Here is a 7,431-nt window from a genome sequence, read left to right as displayed (position 1 = left end):
GCCCTTCAAGACCAACGGACAATGAGCACCAAGGCAGGAAGAGAATACTTGGCTTAGCATCGGTAGCCAAATCAACATGTTCAAGCGTGTTGAAGAAGGGGTGCTTAAGATGTTAAGCCGCATGCACAATGATGAAATTGCTGCACTTGTTCGCAATGACTTTTGCCTTTTAAGATTTGCAGAGTCCCTTTACCGTAAACATGGACATGATCCCTCAAAACACGACTATATTCGGCAAAAAATCCGCCAGCTTGGCCGATTTCTACAGACAATGCGCAAGAGGTCTCCAGTCCTAACTTTAGAGGATGCGGTTAAACCATCAAATTTCCTGAATGTGATTGAGGCTGTGAAGAAAACTGCAGGGTTTGATAAGAACAATAACACCTATAAGACTCCAAGTCTTGCATTAAAAATCGGCCACTCCCTGTTGAAACCCAGATAGCACACGTACGTCGGGCCGACGTTGGCCCAACATCGAGCGTCGGCCTTCCTCCCTATAACATCGCAAAGGCGTCGGCCTGGTGTAGACAGATCTCTTGTCAGTCAGTGCTCTATTTCCCAGCTCCGTTACGTCGGCTTTAGGTCGGCCCACTATACGGGAGGCCGATGTCGCGTTGTGCGCGTGAACTTTCAAGTCCCTTTCAAACACTGGAGCGGCCGCGGCGCAGAGTTGCCATGGAAACGCCGCGGGACCACTGCGACTGGTAAGCAGGAAATCTCCCTCTCTCTCGCTGTTGTTTTCACTGCTTTCAGGTGATATTAATCTCCAATATCACACGGATAATACACACAACTGTTCTTGACACTTCTCTTACTTGTAATTGATACGCTTATGTTGAATAATTACTTTTATAGACATGGTTTTGTGTCTTCGGAAAAAGTCCGTTAGCATCTCAACCGTTTTCAGAAGAGGTAAGTTAGCAGCTACGTTAAGTTAAGCTAAGTTAAGCTAAGTTAATGTTAACTCGGTTGAGCTTTTGTTTATGAAAGTTTGGGCTTTTAATCGCCTATTATGTGTATATGAGAGGTTTTTGTAAAGGTTTTACCTGGAAGTGAGCTAATTTATTTTACACAAACGTAAACATAAACGTATAGGCCTAATCGGTGACGTCACTTACATGGAGTGAGGAAATTGGTTGAAACTAGCTCAATGGTAAACAAATATTGATAAAAAAAATGTTCTGTGATTTCAGCAGCAACAAAATAACCCATAACAGAGGGAATTAAAGCTCCACGACTTCAACATTTCTGAAGAAAGCTGCTGCCGGAGAAGTAGGAAATACAGGTAGGAAATCCAAAACTAAAGAATTAATTATTGATTTTAGGAAACAGAGCCCCCCCCTTTTCCCCTCACTATCATTGATGGCCAACCTATTGAGATACAAGAATACAAGTACCTTGGCACAATAATGGATAGTAAGCTATGTTTTGAATCACACACTGATGCTGTTTGTGCCAAAGCCCAGCAGCAAATGCATTTTTACCGTAGACAGGAATTTTAACATTGACCCCACTTTGATGAGAATGTTTTATTCTTGTTTTATTGAGTCTGTTTTAACCTTCTGTTTTATCTGCTGGTTTGGTTCCTTGTCTACAAAAAACCAAAAAATCGATTAGAGAGTATTGTTAGGACGTGTAGCAAGATTGCAGGCAATCTTTCCCCCTCTCTCACACATTTACTCCAACAGAGTGGCAAAGAGGGCAGCTGACCCTAGTCATCCTTTGTCCTGCCAGTTCAAGCTACTTCCCTCAGGCCATAGGTACTCCATGCCCAGATGCAGGTCAAATAGATTCAGAAACTCATCTCAGAAAAGCATTTCCCTTCTGCTGTAGCTTATATATAATATAGCTTAATATAATATAATATATAATAATATAGCTTAGCTATAGCTTCTTACTTGTAATAAACCTGGCATTATATAATAATATTGTTGGCTCTGTGACAAATGGTTTGTTGTGTTTCTAGATCCTTCAATGTTGATGCCCTGGCCTCCACCGTAGCAGAGTTGGGTGGATCATCATCTCGGATCATCATCTCTAAGGCGCTATGAACCATATGATTAGTAAGTAAAACTTCAAACATACACTAATGTCAAACATACACTAGTTGTGTTGGTAAAAAAATTATGTTTTGAAAGAAGTCTCTTATGTTCACCAAGACAGCATTCAAAACAATAATATTGTGAAATAATATAACAAATTTTAAATAACTGTTTTCTATGTGAATATATTGTAAAATGTAATTAATTCCTGTGATCAAAACTGAATTTTCAGCATCACAGCTTCATATGATCCTTCAGAAATCATTCTAATATGATGATTTGACGCTCAAGAAACATTTATGATTATTACCGGCTTTCATTTTCTCAAAGGCGTAGCAGGATACCCAGGGCTTGGTTTACACCTATCACAATTTCTAGCCACTGGGGGACCATAGGCAGGCTAGGGGAACTCATATTACTGTTAAAAAACCTCATAAAGTGGTTTTCTACCAGTTTTCTATGTGAGGAAAACGCTTAACTGTACATAGTAGTCTTTTTTAATTATTATGGTTTTACAGAATTATCATTTATTTATTTTAATATCACTGTCTATGCGTTAAGTCACGTTCTGCGAGTGCAAATCTCTAAATTCAACTTTGGACTTGTATTTTACAGGGGACAAGTTCTCAAATTCACATCTTTATGCTCTCGAGTTTTGCTACTTTTTTACTTTCATAAATAACCTTCCTGATAATGTTCGGGGCTCAGACATACTCTCCCAATTTAAATCTAGACTAAAGACACAACTCTTTAGCCAAGCATTCAATTAACACATCTCATAATCTTGTTTTACAGTTAATATGTGATGAAATAGTAAAAAGTGCACATGATCATCTTTTGCCTGAAATAATATGAACTGCAGCTATGCTAATCTTTCTCCTGTTGCTTCACTGTTTCTATCTCAGGATGCTCAGCAAGTTCACTAGAGATTACAGCGAGATCCAGTGTGGATCCAGCCTCACTTGTGAAGACTTCAGATGATGCAAACACTCACGAAGACTTCAGATGATGGCAACTATAGATGGACACAAAACTGCCAGATATTAAGGTGGGGTAAGCGATATTTCAAAAACGCTGTTGGACACTGTTGATATTTGGAATGAACCCAAACAAACACACCCCTCTCTTCAATGCTCCACCTCCAAAACTCACCAGATTGCCCAGCATCCGCATCACATTATTGGTGTAAATAACTAATTTATGTTATTGCATGACCTGCTCAATAAAAGCGCAACACTAAGAACGTTTCAGGAAACACGTTATTAATTATGATAATGGCTGGATTTCCCGAAACCCTCATAACGCTACGTCGTTCCTAAGTTATACCTTAAGCTGTACCTTATCGTTAATACGTGTTTCCCGAAACGTTCTTAGTTAATTGTACCTTCTGTAAGTCATACGTTCGGATATTTCCCCACCAGGTAGTCAAAGTGTGACAACACCGGTAATACCATAATAGAAGTGACGCGCATGCGATGCAGCGTGCTCGTTTTTCCACAGCGAGATGAAAACATCTCAACTTTTCAGAATGCCACAAGCGCACCGCAGGTCATGTGACAAAAACTAACCGATCAGCTTTGGCCTTTCCGTAACAACATGGAAAACTCGGCTGAACAGCTGATCATAGCTGTACAGGGCGAGTTTTTATTTCCCATCTCCATAAATATATCTAGTAGTATATTTAGTAGTAGTAGTAAGCTAATGCAAGGGCTAGAAATCAATTAATCCTTTGCTGATACTTCCTCGTCATCATGGAGAGCGCAGTTCATGGTTGCATAGCAACGACAGACGCCACGGGAGCGCAAGTGCTTGTAGAAAGGAGAGAGCACTTTCCACACATTTTTAGACGCGATATGTGAACGGCCCCTAATTCAGGATAAACTGAGAATCTATTTGGTTTAAAATCGTTTTTGTTTTGTTTAAAATGGAGATCACGATAACATACATCAGAATAACATGTTCCAGTCTATTAAAAAAAAATATACTCAATTGAATCATTAATTTAAACACTTTTAAAACCAATTTATTCAGTGTCTCATTCATAAACACCTGGGCTGGGTTTCCCGATAACGTTGTCTCTTAGCGTGCTACGAAGACTCTTAAAGGGATAGTTCACTTTGAAATTAAATTTTGGTATGTTTTAGCTTACCTGAAGGGCATCCAAGATGTAGGTGTCTTTTTTTCCGCAGTAGTTTCAATTTTGATATTTTTAGGTCCAACCGTTCTTGTCTGTCAGTCATTTCATGCAGGTTTATGGATCCTTTCTCAAAGAGCATGCACAAAGTCCAAATTAAAACAATTTCCCATCGTCCAAATGAAACAATTCCCCATCGTAAGTACACTTTGATGGCCTAAGACACGAAACGAGCGGTATCTATACACTAGATGTCGCCTTCGCTATTGCAGTTCATTGGAACGAAACCGTAGCCAAGGCGACATCAGTGTATATATCTATACCCGCCCGCGCCGTCAGATCAGTTGGACGCGGCTTTGTTCAAGAGGTAACAACAATATAAATACTGTTCGTTTTCTCACACAAACCGCTCGTTTCGTGTCTTAGGCCATCAAAGTGTACTTACGATGGGGAATTGTTTCATTTGGACGATGGGAAATTGTTTTAATTTGGACTTTGTGCATGCTCTTTGAGAAAGGATCCATAAACCTGCATGAAATGACTGACAGACAAGAACGGTTGGACCTAAAAATATCAAATTAAAACTACTGCGGAAAAAAAGACACCTACATCTTGGATGCCCTTCAGGTAAGCTAAAACATACCAAAATTTAATTTCAAAGTGAACTATCCCTTTAAGGTATAACTTAACTAAAGGTATAACATTTATAGGCGTGTTCCCCGAACCATACCTTAGAAAGCTGCTAAAGATATTCCTTCTTACGTGTGACGTTACCCAGTGCTGCCCGTGGCGATGCTGCTGAATCTGCTGATATCGATGGCTCGAGAATCAATTATTCACTCGTGCAGGGGCTGCTTCACTGCGTTATGTGAGAAAGAGGTGTTCTTTATAAAAGAAATTAAGAAATGTACGCGGGTTGGGTGAGAAAAAACACTGACATTATGGATTCGGATGGCAATAAAATCACAGACTTACCCCTGTAAATGTTTAAAATACCATACGAACCCATGAGAAACAGTTAGCATCTACTTACAACTTAACTGAAAGTATGCTTTCACTGGCCTTTGAAAGCGCTCCGCGGACGGCGCCGTCTTTTAGAACAACTATTCGCTGTATCGCTGCCATAGTTTGAGCAAACTACCCACCACAATCATTCCCTTTAAATAAACTATTAAACCTATTAAACTATTAAATGGTTTGCCAGCTGATGTACCTTTGATTGTTAGATTTTTAATTATATTATCCAGTGTAATGACAATTCTTAGCTTTAGTCCTAACTGCTTTTTCTCAATATTTTTCACTCTGTTACAGGTTGCCAGGAAGAATCCTTCTCTACATTGTTGCTGAGGAACCCTTTTGATCCCTTTTCTCCTCGAGTTCTTTCTGGTGTCATTAAAATGTCTTAACTTGAATTGTGTCTGTTCATTATACTAGAGACAGTTATTGATATTTTTCAATGTCAGTAGAGCCTACTTTTTTCATATTGGATAGTCAAGTAACTCCAGGGCTGTATATATGTTCATAGACATTGAGGGGGACAAGTCCTACACTGCAAAAAAAATGCTTTTCTTACTTAGTATTTTTGTGTTGTTTCCAGTCCAAATATCTAAAAATTCTTAAATCAAGAAGCATTTACTAGAGAAGTAAAATGACATAAGAAATTCTATTTTGTTTTCAGATAAACAGAAAGTAATTTAAGTAATTTTTGCTTAAAACAATCTAAATTATTTGCCAGTGGGGTATGAAAAATAATCTTTATTCTATTGGAAAACAAGATTATTTTTCTTACCCCACTGGCAGATAATTTAGCTTTAGAAACAACACAAAAATACTAAGTAAGAAAAACATTTTTTGCAGTGTATAATTATACGTCAATAATAACAATAGTATGTCAATAGTTAGAAATGGCCAAACTGGAAATTCAATATTGGAAATTCTTGCTCTGCTCTGTTTTTAGGATGGCAAAAAGGTTTAAAAGTTACAGTTTAGGCTGGTCTACCTTACAGCGACCATCCAAATAGATAGCCAATCAAATCATAGAAGGCGGTGTTTACTGTTCACAGAAGCAGAGCATGTATTCCAGCAGTTTAACGTTGAAAGAGTGCGAGGTAAGATGGAAGTGTAAAACTACTCCACTTTTTTTCTTGAATATGGCCATTAAGAGGGATGAAAGTTGCATGTGTTCAGTATCAAAGCTATTTTATCAATTTAAGTCTCGGGGCAATGTTGACTACAGTTTATGTGCTGCTGAGTGAGTGTTGCAGCGCGATCTCCGCTCTGTATGTGTGTGTGTGCGTGTGCGTGCATGCTGTGTTAAGTGCGTGCGTCAATGAAAGCAGCGCATGGTGTCTAATGTAAGGAGTAGCCCGAAAGGTCCGACCTATATAAATAAAGGTCCTATAAAACCCATGCAGAGCTGCCAAAAGATTTACAGCTTTGCATCGTTCAAACATCGGCCGGAGATCATTTGCGATCAAAGGCCGACGTCGAGGCGACATATTGCCGATGAGCAAACGATCTCTGAGCGACATCGTGCCGATGGAACTTTGTGCATCGGGCCAACGTCGGCCCGACGTACGTGTGCTATCTGGGAAGTAAATGACATAATTCACTGTTTGTGTTCCCATATACAATTAACTTGATCTGTGTGTTGTATGTATAGAGACCTCATAAACACTATTGTCCTCATAAACCATCAATTAACTCGATCTGTGTGTTGTATGTATAGAGACCTCATAAACACTATTGTCCCCATAAACCATCAATTAACTCGATCTGTGTGTTGTATGTATAGAGACCTCATAAACACTATTGTCCTCATAAACCATCAATTAACTCGATCTGTGTGTTGTATGTATAGAGACCTCATAAACACTATTGTCCCCATAAACCATCAATTAACTCGATCTGTGTGTTGTATGTATAGAGACCTCATAAACACTATTGTCCTCATTAACCACAATGTGGTTTTGTCCCCATAACCCTGTAAAATGTCACATATTTATTATATGTAGCCTATGTTATAAAAATGAAATTAAGTTTTTGAAGTGAGATTTGTCTTCTGTAGACCAAATGAAAATTTTTGATATAACTTTTATCTTTATTGGATAATGGGAAAGGTGGGTCCCCATAAACCACTGAAAAAACACAGTGGATCATAAACCACATATGCCTGTGTGTGTGTGTGTGTGTGTGTGTGTGTGTGTGTGTGTGTGTGTGTGTGTGTCAGGCTATGAACACAAATTTTTTTAGTGA

General features: G+C 38.9%; 1 long non-coding RNA gene across 3 annotated transcripts; it reads left to right on the top strand.

Moving 5' to 3' along the window:
- The first annotated feature begins 437 nt into the window (after nt 1-437).
- LOC311091648 lies at nt 438-5,588 on the top strand. 3 transcript variants are annotated; one of them, XR_014608140.1, is made up of 6 exons: nt 438-704; nt 1,194-1,285; nt 1,689-1,760; nt 1,967-2,063; nt 2,948-3,090; nt 5,488-5,588. It is a non-coding gene; the product is annotated as an uncharacterized lncRNA (long non-coding RNA). The 3 variants fall into 3 exon arrangements; XR_014608138.1 differs by lacking the exon at nt 1,689-1,760; XR_014608139.1 differs by lacking the exon at nt 1,689-1,760 and having other exon boundaries at nt 2,948-3,095.
- Nucleotides 5,589-7,431: the final 1,843 nt, after the last annotated feature.

Source organism: Abramis brama (assembly GCF_963993115.1).
Source record: "Abramis brama genome assembly, chromosome: 10".
Taxonomy (NCBI): Eukaryota; Metazoa; Chordata; class Actinopteri; order Cypriniformes; family Leuciscidae; genus Abramis; species Abramis brama.
This window is presented reverse-complemented; position numbering and strand designations above follow the sequence as displayed.